This window comes from Trachemys scripta, chromosome 4 (genome assembly GCF_013100865.1).
Source record: "Trachemys scripta elegans isolate TJP31775 chromosome 4, CAS_Tse_1.0, whole genome shotgun sequence".
NCBI lineage: Eukaryota > Metazoa > Chordata > Testudines > Emydidae > Trachemys > Trachemys scripta.
The window spans coordinates 134667337-134679893 of NC_048301.1; the positions used below are offsets into that span (position 1 = coordinate 134667337).

At 47.7% G+C, this 12557-nt stretch overlaps 1 pseudogene; it reads left to right on the forward strand.

Annotated features, from left to right (window-relative positions):
• Positions 1-233: 233 nt before the first annotated feature.
• On the forward strand, positions 234-2540 carry LOC117876559 (annotated as a pseudogene).
• The last annotated feature ends 10017 nt before the right edge of the window (positions 2541-12557 follow it).

Below are 12557 nucleotides of genomic sequence, written 5' to 3' on the forward strand. Positions count from 1 at the left end.
CCCTCGACTCATGCCAGAGGGAGGAACGCACCTTACAAGCGTAGAGCAAGCCTTTTTATACCCAGTAACAAATAACTTAACATGCCTACATTCTGCTGACCTATGGAATTTTTAAATTCCTTTCTAGGGGTAAATAGGATACATCTGTTGGACCGTAAATAGGATATATCTGTTGGGCCTCTTTGATTGATTGTCTTGCTATACGTTCATATATGGGAAAGGGAGCTATGGCCATGGGGAACAGCTGGGATAATAGGCGAGTATTTGGCCTTTGTTCTAACATTGGCACCATCTCCCATAGGAAGCACCTCCCACACCTGTGTCTGTGCCTTCCTCTTCATTCTCCGATGCAGCTGGGTTGCATGGTAATCGCTCTGCAAACCTGCAATCTCTTGTCTTGCTAAAACCTCCCCTCAGAACTCACCCTGGTTGGCTTGCCTTTGAGGAGAGAGCGGGGAGAAAAAGGTGGGGGGTGGGGAGGAGAAGAGACTGGCAACACTAAGTTAACAGAATCATCAAACTGTGTCACTTTGTTGTTGTCACCCTCACCATTTCCCTCCCCTTCCTAACCCCTTCCTTGTCTGTTTATGCAGCTCATTTATTGTGTCATGTGGACATTAAGAGGTGCAGTCCTTAGGGTAGGAACAGGTCTTTTCTTGCATTTTAAGGGATTCAGAAATTATACATAATAGAAGAATGCACTGTAGGGAGACCGTGAGTGAGTCTCCTTACGTTAGAGCATGGCTGATTTCAGAACTAGCCCTTGCAGATGGTGCCAGCCCTGGACTCATACATTCCTACATTCTAAGGTCAGAAGGGACCATCATGATCATCTAGTCTGACCTTCTGTATGTTGCAGGCCCCAGAACCTCACTCACCCGCTCCTGCAATAGACCCATAACCTCTGGCTGAATTACTGAAGTCCTCAAATCATGATTTAAAGACTTCAAGTTAACCTGCAAATACCCCGTGCCCCATGCTGCAGCAGAAGGTGAAAAACTCCCAGGGTCTATGACAATCTGACCTGGGCAAAAATTCCTTCCCGACCCCAGATATGGTGATTAGTTGGACCCTGAGCATGTGGGCAAGACCCACTAGCCAGACACCTGGGAAAGAATTTTCTGTAGTAACTCAAAGCCCTCCCCACCAAGTGTCCTATCACTGGCCATTGGAGATATTTGCTGCTAGCAGTTGCAGATCAGCTACATGCCATTGTAGGCAGTCTCACCATACCATCCCCTCCATAAACTTATCAAGTTCAGTCTTGAAGCCAGTTAGGTTTTCTACCCGCTCTGCTCCCCTTGGAAGGCTGGTCCAGAACTTCACTCCCATGATGGTTAGAAACCTTCCTCTAATTTCAAACCTAAACTTGTTGATGGCCAATTTATATACATTTGTTCTTGTGTCCATATTGGTGCTTAACATAAATAATGCCTCTTCCTCCCTGGTCTTTATCCCTCTGGTGTATTTATAGAGAGCAATTATATGTCCCCATAGCCGTCTTTTAGTTCAGCTAAACAAGACAAGTTTTTTGAGTCTCCTCTCATAAGGTAGGATCATCCTTGTAACCCTTCTTTGCATCTGATCTAGTTTGAATTCATCTTTCTTAAACATGGGAGACCAGAATTGCACACAGTATTCCAGATGCGGTCTCACCAGTGCCTTGTATAATGGTATTAACACTTCCCTGACTCTATGGAAATACCTCGCCTGATGCATCATAGGACTGCATTAGCCTTTCACATTGGCAGCTCATAGACATCCTGTGATCAACCAGTACACCCAGGTCTTTCTCCTCCTCTGTCACTTCCAACTGATAAGTCTCCAGTTTATATAATTGGAGGATGCTTCCTGGTATTGAACCTGAATGTTTCTCAGCAGTGCAATGTCATATCCTCTGGCTCTGCTCCTCTCCCCACTTTTCTTTTGGCAGGTCCCACATGATGGTTCCATGGGGGAAGAAAACCAAATGAGGCTGATACAGTGTGCACTTGGTAGCTGGGTTGCTGGTGCTGGGGTTCTTATTTTCCCTGCAAGTTACTGTTCTTCTGTTCCACCTGCTGTTCTGTGGCACCAATTAAATTAACCACTTCTGTTGTGATGTGCTGCCCATCTTGCAGCTGGCGTATGGCAACACGAAGAGCCTTGAAGACATCATTTTTGCTGTGACTATGGTAACCCTGACCATCCCCTTCCTTCTGATTTGCATCTCTTATGTCTTTATTGTGGCTGCCATCCTGTGGATCCACTCTGCGGCCAGCTGTCACTGTGCCTTCTCCACCTGCTCCTCCCACCTGACAGTTGTCCTTCTGAAATATGGCTGCTGCATCTTCATTTACTCCCACAACAGCTCCAGCTACTCCCTGGAACAAGGCTAGGTGGTGTCTGTGGTCTACACTTTTGTGACCCCTGTACTGAACCGCCTGATCTACAGCATGAGGAACAAGGAGTTGAAGGATGCTCTGACCAGAGTGCTGAGAAGGAAAGTGCTGTCCGAAGAAAGTGACACCTTTGGACCCTCATTCAGAGAAACAATGTAGGACTGGATGGCGCAAGGTGCTTGGAAATGGGCCATACAGGATTCCTGATCTAGGGAACCAGTTGCGTTCTGGACCCAAGTTGTAGTGGTACAAGGAGCCCATGGTGTTGGAAAGTGAAATTATTAAGGTGCTTGAACCATCATGTGGGTTGCATGCTAATGCCAAGAAAATCTTTAAAATGTTGATTAGACAAGTATCATACTGATTGCTCACTTGACAGCAATGGCTGCAATCTCAGACTAGTAAAAAAGGGTAGATTTGTCAGTATTAAATGTTTCTACATTTTTTCCAACAGTTCTAGTTGCTTAGGGGTTTGGACTAAAAACTTCAAATTTGGCAGGCAGATATTTTTTTTTCCACAAAATTTTATTCAGATTTGACTGAGTTATAAGCAGCAGCATGCTTAGTAGAACTTGCTAGATTCTTGCTCCTACTTTTCTGAACCTTCCAATTGGTCACTGAGCCTGCTCCCAGACATTTACAGTGTTTCCACACTAGCACATAGAGTGGTAGAAAGGACACAGATAAAACTGCTGCTGCAGGCAATCTTAATGCTAAAATGTCCTAGTTTTCAAGTAATTGATGTGCAACCTGAAAAGGAGTCTTTTAACATCATTTTTTCTGCATGAAGTTTCATCTATGTAGAATGTAGTAAGTAGTTACCCAAGTGATTGTCACTGAGCTGCTCTGTAATAATTTATGAACATGGTATGTTGACTTGGTTATTGGGATGTTTGCTGTATGAATACATTGGTTTAGTTTAATAAGGGAGATGTAAGTGTAACCCTTCTGCCCGTCTGAGTTGGCAGCAACAAGGGCTGGGTTCGGTATCAAAGGGTTCTGTTTCAATAACGCAATGCAAAACCGGCTCGAGCCCCCACCCAGTGACCTGGGACAATTACACACCATCCACTGGCTGCCTCTAAGAGGCAATACTTCCCCTCTCGCAAGCACAGAGTCTGAGTGTAGCAAAAACCTTTTAATAAAGGAGGGAAACAATGCGGCATTATAAATTAAATAAATAAATAAATAAATTAATGGAGATATCCCATCTCCTAGAGCTGGAAGGGACCTTGAAAGGTCATCAAGTCCAGCCCCCTGCCTTCACTAGCAGGACCAAGTACTGATTTTGCCCCAGATCCCTAAGTGGCCCCCTCAAGGATTGAACTCACAACCCTGGGTTTAGCAGGCCAATGCTCAAACCACTGAGCTATCCCTCCCCCCAAACAGGAAGGGAAACACCACAAACAGGATTCATAACACAAACCATGAGCAAAAGACCCACCCCCAAGTAAGTCTGGCAGTGTCCTTTCCCCCTCAGGGTCTTAAATCCAGCAACCCAAAAATCACCCAAAAGTCCAACAACCCAAAAGTCTGTCCCTGGTCAGTGCAGCCCAAGAGTTCAAAAGTTTATCTGCAGAGTTTTACCTCCTAACCTGGGTGGCAATGGGGGGGGGTGGAGGGCATGCAGGGGTGTTAAGGGGCACCTTACGTGGTCCAAGGCCAACTGCCCCACCTCTCCATGGGGTTCTGCTGCAGCCCTCACTGCGAGCCACTCCGCCAGCCGCTCCACTCCACCAGCCGGCCCATGAGCCGCTCTGCTCCACCAGCTGCTCTGCAATATATCTACTGTTCGTGGAGGTGCAATTATTAAGTTGGTGTAGCAGGGCAGTTACATCGGCCGGAGCAAAATTTAAGTGTAGACACTTCCACAATGAGGTCGATGTAAGCTGCCTTGTGTCGACCTAACTCTGTAGTGTAGACCAGACCTAAGATGCAAGGTGGGAGGGTCCCAGCCGAAGCCTGGAAATCTACACAGGAATGAAGGAGGCCTGCAGCCTGAGCCCCGTGAGCCTGAGTTGACTGGCATGAGCCAACCGCGGGTTTTTCTTTGCTGTGTAGACATACCCTAGGTCTGACTTCCCGAGCCCTAGTAGTAACACTGAGAATATTGTCTCCTGGTTATTAACTTTTACTCCAAGTCCATAAAGCAAACTTTCAATGTAAATACATTATTCCTTAAATATTACCTATGCATACATCTTGCAATGACTATGAATCTTAACAAGTTAAGAGCTTTCTATAGATACCTTACATACTACGCTTTATTGATAAATATCCTGCAAGACATTGTTTGGCTTAGTAAGTTTGTCAAGTCTGCGACAAGAGTTGTTTGCAAAGAACAAGGAACTCTTTGCCAAGGGGCCTCTGTGTCACAGTCAGTTCTGATGAATGTCCCAACATGAAAAAACATTGGCAGAAAAGTTGCGAGCTGTTTCAACATTTTCAAAATGGAAAGCCTCAGTGTTTCAGTTCAAAAAGACTTTTTGTGTAGAAATTTAACTTAATTGGTACCCCCAAAAAAGTGAAGAAGAACAAAAGGTCAAAATCTAAACAAAACGTTTCCAAGTTATCAAAATGTTTTGATTGACCCAAACCAAGAGGGGTTTGTTTTTTTGCGGGGGCTGGTGTCGGGTCACAAAAATTTTCAAGATTTTCACTCTTTTGGCCCCAATTCCAAGGGGAAAAATGTTCAAATCTCAAAAATTCTTGTAGGATGGAACAAATATTTTCTGCGCAGCCATAGCTTTTAGTCAATTTAGCTGGTGAGAGAGAGGTACTGAAGTGACAGCTCTGGTGCCTGAACTCCTCTGTTCCCAGAAGAGATGCAGCATCAATACAAGGTTCTGTACACTTTTGGCCCTCATCGCCCTGCTAATGTGCCTCATCCTGGTCTGTCTAAAGCAGTGGTTCTTAACCTTTACTGCAGCCTGCACCTCTTTGGTTCTCAAAATATGTTCTCGCACCCCTTATCAAAAATCGTTGAAGTAGGTCAGTTCTTAAACCTAGATATATTTTTATTTGTATATTACAGTAATCGTTAAAAAATGTATAATCTTAATAAATACATAGGTTTAATTAAACAAAGTAGTTGTACTTATGTGCCTGTGCTTAATTTGTTTTTTCGATGATTTACCTTCTAAAAAAAAAATGGCATGTCTCGCACCCCCCGAAAGGGCATCTCGCACCCTCAGGGGGTGCGTGCACCCCAGGTTAAGAACCACTGGTCTACAGAGTCTGCCAGCAAGGGAGTCACTTAATGCCAGTTATACTGGGCATTTGGGTGACATGAGAACTGGTCTGGGTCCCTCTAGAGACTGGGCTGAGTCCCCAAAGAACCATCAAAACTATTTCTGTGTCAATGAGAGCCAATGTGGCTAGAACACTGAACTGGGATCTCTAGTCACTGCTGTAATTGTAATGATAGCATAAGTCCTGACTAGCTTAAGCACCAGATCAGAACCAGTGATGTAGAGACTACAGGCTCTATGTTCCACAGGTCTCTGAGTCAGCCATCCCCTTACTGTCTGGAATAAGGGTCCACAGCTAGTGGGACCACTAGCTAGCTTAACCCCCAGGCAGTCTAGGCCCCAACTGAGCCTGCTGATTGGCCCAACTGCCCATTGGCTGAGGGAATCAACAGACCTGCTAAGGCAGCAATAGCCAATTATTTTTTTGTCAAAGTCCACATTTCTTGATCAAGGTTTAGTCAAGGTCCAGGCTCCAGAGAAATATTTTTCACACTACAAGTGCCCCTGTACAAGAAACACATACAATGCTGTGCATTACTCCTGGGTGGATTCTGCACCACTGTGCATGCGCAGAATTCATGTCCCCCTCAGATTTTTTTTTCTCTGCAAAAAATATATTCTGCTGGAGAGGTGCTGCAATTATGCCTTTTGCCCACTAGGGGCTGCTATGGCACCAAAGCAGAGGGCAGCCAGCTCAACGGCAATAGCAGCAAGCAGCCAATAGGAAGGAGGAGAGGCTGTGTTCCTCACAGCACCCTGCCCACAAGACCAAATGAGGAGGCATTGGATATGGGGAGGGACAGAGAGTGGGTCACATGGAACTGCTGCGGGGTTACATAGACTAGCAAGGGTTAGTTGGGGGGAACAGACTAGGGTGGAGGTTGAATTGGAGTAGGGGTGTGGGGACACATGAGGACAGGGGAGGGGGTTCATGGGGATGAGGGAGGGGGTGCATAGGGACAGGAGGGAGGGAATGCATAGGGATACCTGGGAATGGGAGAGGAGGGGTAGCTGAGTGGGGGTTCAGGGACACATGGGCAGGGCTGGCTTTAGGAAGTGCGGGGCCTGATTTGAATACCTGGCGGCGGTCCGGGTCTTCGGCGGCACTTCGGCAGTGGGTCCTTCACTCACTCCGGGTCTTCCGCAGTACTGAAGGACCTGCCGCCAAAATGCTGCCGAAGACCCGGAGCGAGTGAAGGACCCGCCGCTGAAGTGCTGCTGAAGACCTGGATCACCACCGGGTGAGTAAAATTTAAAAAGTTAGGCACTCTTCTTTAGGGTGCGGGGCCCTCTTAGGCGTGGAGCCTGATTTGGGGGAATCGAGGGAATTGGCCTAAAGCCAGCCCTGCCGTGGGGACAGGGGCAGATGTGCCTGACTGAATGGGAGAGGCTGGGGGTCAGCCAGGGTCTGCATGGAGGAGGAACCCCAACTCCCTAACAATCCCTCCCCCACCAAAAAAACCCCTGTTCCATACTTCTCCCACCCACACCAAACAACCCTCCAGATCCACGCCCAGGTTCCTTCCCAGCAATTACTTCCCTCTCCCTCATCTCCTCTGTTACTCCTGACTCCCCCAAGCTTTTGCACTGCTTCTGAGGGATGTGGGAAATACATTTCTGTATTGAAGTTTAAATTAATTATTACTCAAAGTTAAGTATCAGAGGGGTAGCTGTGTTAGTCTGGATCTGTAAAAAGCAGCAGAGAGTCCGGTGCATCCGAAGAAGTGAGGTTTTTACTCACGAAAGCTTATGCCCAAATAAATCTGTTAGTCTTTAAGGTGCCTCCAGACTCCTTGTTGTTTTTGTAGATACAGACTAACACGGCTACCCCCTGATACCAGAGAGTCCTGTGGCATCTTTGAGACTAACAGATGTATTGGAGCATAAGCTTTCATGCATCTGATGAAGTGGGCATTCACCCACGAAAGCTTATGCTCCAATACATCTGTTAGTCTCAAAGGTGCCACAGGACTCTCTGTGGCTTTTTACTCAAAGTTATGTATTAATATGCCTAGTAAGGAATCTATTTGTCAAAAAACATTTCCTTAATCTTCTTTGTTGTTTGTATTGTTACAGACATACTTGTTGACAGGTATTTTGAAATACCAAAATAATTTAAACTGATTAAAATGATTATATTGTGTTATTTTGACAAATATGCAGAATTTTAAAATATTGCATGAAGAATTTTTAATTTTTTGGCGCAGAATTCCTATTGCTTATATTTAGTGGATTAAATGAAAAATAAAATCAAACCACTATATAATCTAAAAATAACCTCCAAAAAAGATGTAATAAATTACATCTGAGATTTTGAGAAAGCACATAGATAAAATGTCAAATAAATGCAAATATTAGCATTAAAACACTTTCAGACAACTGTTTTAAGTTTTGAATTTGTTTTAAGTTTACAAAGAGTATTAACTTTGGTTTTGTCAAATAAAATTATTGTAGGCATATATGTATATAGATAGATAAACATTCAAGCCTTTTGTGGTTTATTTAATATTAATATCAGAGTTCGAAAGAAAATAATACTTATAAACATGAACTCTTTACCTTAGCTTTATGATTCAAGTCTTTCCAATAACAAATACACACACATACGTGCAGTAAGCAAAAGAATCATGAATAATTACTGTGAAATACCTGTTAAAACTGTAGTATCACAACTGAAAATGTAATTTTATATGGCAATACAAATTTAAAATAAAATATATGTGAATAATATATAATTATAATACTCACCATCAGTGGGAAAAGTGACAGGTCCTCTGCTGGACAAGGGCCTTCAAGTTTGGAGTAAGTTCAATCAAGGCTAGACTGAGGCAATTGCACAGATGATCATCAGTCAAAACGGAGCAATTATGCAATTGAGAATGTTCAATGTTGAGAATGCTGAGTCACACACATACGTCGAGCCAAACATAGTCAAGATGTTATATGCTACCTTCTCAAGTGTGGATACTTGGAGTCTAGCACAAGTTTCAGACGTAGTTTCAGTGTGCCACACCTTAAGCATTTCATCCGGTTGTAAATCAGTACTCCAGCTGTAGTTTTGCTTTTTCAACATTTGGAAAGGATACTTTTGCTTGATCGCACCAAGTCCCATTTGCTTGTACCATGAATGGGTTCCTTACAAACAGGAAGATGTCTTTAACATTTATAAATTCTTGGAACCTCTGCTGGAAGTTTTGATGAAGCCTGTCAAGAGATGACACCATCTGATTCAGGTCTCCGGTGTCCCGGCAGCTTAGCAATGTCGGAAAATGCAGGATCTCCCCAGTTTCCAAATCACTTTTGAAGAGACTCAGTTTGTTTTGAAATAAAGCAACACTGTTTTGGAGATCCGCTACATTGTGATTTCACCCCTGTAGCTTTACACTGAAATCATTTAAGTGGCCTGTCAAATCAACAAGGAAGGCCAGGATGCTCATGCTTGCGGCATCCTTCAAAAATGAATGTTGCTCTTCTGCCTTTTTCTCTGGAATTTTATGTAGATATTCTTCCTCATGAACTCTGATTTCCCACAGCCTTCTTAGTACTTGTCTCTGCTCAGCCAGCAGATGTCATTATGAACCAACAAGTCATTGTAATTAGCAGATATTTCTGAAAGAAAGCTTTTGAACTGTCTGTGTGGCAGTACTGACTTGGACTGAAGAATGATGACAAGTTTGATCGCCACTGTTATTACATTAGCAAACTCAGTGCTAAGCTGTGCACTAGGTGCAGTTTGGTGGATTACACACAGTGATAGGAAATCAAATTGGGGTTCAGATCTTGCAGACATTTCACAAGATCTCGGGGAGTACCAATCATGGCAGGAGTACCATCTGTTATAATTGACACAGTCTGAGTCACGTCTAAACTTTTATTAGACACAAAAAGTTTGAACAGACTTAAACAAATCCTCACCAGTTGTATTATTATTATGTGGTATAAGGGACAACAAAGTCTCAACAAATTTATCTCCATCAAAAAAACGGACATACAGTGCTAGCTGAGCTGTGTCCCTGACATCACAGAATTCATCCACTGCCACAGAAAATTTTTCCATTTTCAGTTTCTCACACAACTGCTTGAAAACGTCTTGTGCCTGTGACAGGGTGTGACTCACCACACTAGCGTCTCCTGCTGGCTGTCCCAGGGATTAGCTCTGCTAGCCTGTGTGCCTTCTTCTTGTGATGTCTCGTTGCAGTCACTTCTGCTCCTGGACCTGTGTCATTCCAAGGACCATGGCATCCTCTTCGGGACACAACCTTCCGACTGCCACACTCTATGCTTTTCCTCCCACCCCTCCAGGGGAATGTACCACAGTCCGACGGTCTAGCCACTTCCTCAGTGGTGAGTGGAGGTGTGGGGGGTCCCAGGCCCGCTCACTACTCCAGGTCCCAGCCCAGGGAGCCCATATATGGCAGCCACGTGCTGCGTCCCCTCCAACCTCTCAGTCTATTTTCTTGGGCCACTTCCCTGAAGCTTCAGCACCTTCTTCACCCTTATCTCAGGGCCTTTGCATGCCAGTTTCAGCAGTCAGCCAGGAGCTTGCTCTCACTTCTCTGAGCCTGCCCAGCATTGCTCTGTCCAAGGTACTTCTTTCTTCCTTCTGCAAGGCAGACAGTTCTCCCTCCTTGAGCTCCAGAGAGCAACTGAATCTGCTCTGCCGTGCAGCTCTTCTTATATGGGCCTGCCCGGCACTGATTGGCCCTCTCCTATTGGCTGCTTTTTGCACAGCCTCCCCAGGGCTCCATTTACCCCTTACCAGCCAGTGTGGAGTGGACGCCTCATCACACTGCCAAATAGCTGTGTGTCTGAGAGCAGCAGTTGTCAAAGGCACCAACGTCTTTCTTCTCTGCACAAAGGATTTCAGCTGTAGTAACCATACACTGCTTAATAATGTCCATGTAACGAGGGGATGTGGCCTCTCTCTGAGACTGACAGGAGGAACCTCCGCCCAACCCTCGGGTGGGCAAAGCCAGGACACCCACTCCACCAGAAGCAGAGACAGGAAGTATAAAAGGTGGGCCTTGCAGCCCATTTGAGCTGGAGCTGCCGAAGGAGAGAGATGCCTCTCGCCCGTTGCTTGGGCTTGAGTCTGAAGAGGACCCCTGCTGTGGCGATAACTGATCAGAGCTGCCAGCGCCACCAGCAGACCAGGGCACCGAGGAGCTGCTGGGACTCCTGCTAGCCAGCGTATGCTGGGGAGACGGAGGATGACCTCAAGCCAAAGGTACACCATGGGAGGAGTGTAGGAAGTAGCCCAGGGACACCAAACTGTAGTCCGGTTGTGTTGTTGCCTGAACCCCAGTCAGCGTGTTTTGGTCGGATCCCCATTGACCCAGTGGTGGAACATTCCACCACTGTTAGGACCCTGGGCTGGGACCCAGTGGAGTAGGTGGGCCTGTGTCCCCCTACACCCTGCTGCCAACCCCACCCCTGGGGTGGCAGCCTCCCCACCTTAGGCCAAGAGGACTACGTTTGTCTGCTGTATGCTAGAGCCAGGATGTCAGACTGTCTGTTTGGTGCTCTGTCTTGCCTGAGGGTCTGAGCCCCTAGACTAGGGGTGGGCAAACTTTTTGGCCCAAGGGCCACATCTGGGTGGGGAAATTGTATGCAGGGCCATGAATGTAGGGCTGGGGCAGGGGGTTGGGGTGCAGGAGGGAGTGCAGGGTGTGGGAGGCGGTGCGGTGTGCAGGAAAGGTCTCAGGGCAAGGGTCCAGGAGGGATGCGGGGTGCAGGAGGGGGCTCAGGGTAGGGGGCTGGGGTGCAGGAAGGGTATGGGTGTGGCAGAGGGCTCAGGGCAGGGGGCTGGGGTGCAGGATGCAAGAGGGTTTGGGGTGCAGTCTCCGACCCGGCGCCGCCTACCTCGAGTGGCTCCAGGGTGGCAGAGGCGAGCCGTGGGGCTAAGGCAGGCTCCCTGCCTACCCTGGCCCTGTGCCACTCCCTGAAGTGGCCAGCATGTCCGGCAATGGCTCCTGGGGGTGGAGTGGGGCAGGTGGCTCTGCCGCATGCTGCCCTCACCTGTGGGTTCCATCCCTGAATCTCCCATTGGCCGCAGTTCCCCATTCCCGGCCAATGGGAACTGCGGGGGGTGGTGCCTGCAGGCGAGGGCAGCGGACAGAGCCCTCTGCCCCACCGCTCCCCCAGTGACCACAGGGACGTGGTGCGGGCCGTTTCCAGGAGCGGCGCGGGGCCAGGGCAGGGAGGGAGCCTGCCTTAGCCATGCTGCGCCATGAGGCTGGCAATCCCATGGGCCGAATCAAAAGCCCTGATGGGCTGGATCCGGCCCACAGGCAGTAATTTTCCCTCCCCTGCCCTAGACTGTATGGTACTCTGCTCTTCCTGAGGTCCTGAGCTCCTGTTCATTGCTCCACCCTGCCGGAGGGCCCGAGCTTGCTAGATTGTTTGTTGCTCTGTCCTGCCGGGGACCAGAGACCTGGACTCAGGGGTGAAAGTGAGCCGGTATGGGCCGGTACAGCATACCGGTAAGAAGCTGGTACCGGCCCGTATGCAGCCCACATTAAAGCAGGGCCACTGACAGGGAAGGCAAAAGGGGCAAGAACATTAAAGCGCTGCCATGGCAGCGCTTTAATGTGGGCTGCATACGGGCCAGTACCAGTTTCTTACTGGTACGCTGTACTGGCCCATACTGGCTCACTTTCACCCCTGAGTCCAGGGATGCCCTTCCACTGAGCATCCATGCAATGAGTGTTCACAGGACTGGGGAATGCCGCTGTATTCACAGGGACCGAGGAATGCTGCACTGTGGCCAGAGCCGGTGCAAGGAAGTTTCACGCCCTAGGCGAAACTTCCACCTTGCGCCCCCTCCCTCCAGCCCTGCGGCAGCTCCCCCCCCCCCCCCCTCCCCCCTGTTGCCCCCCCCCCGCGGCAGCTGCCCGCCCCCGTCCTGAGCCCCCCCCACAGCAGC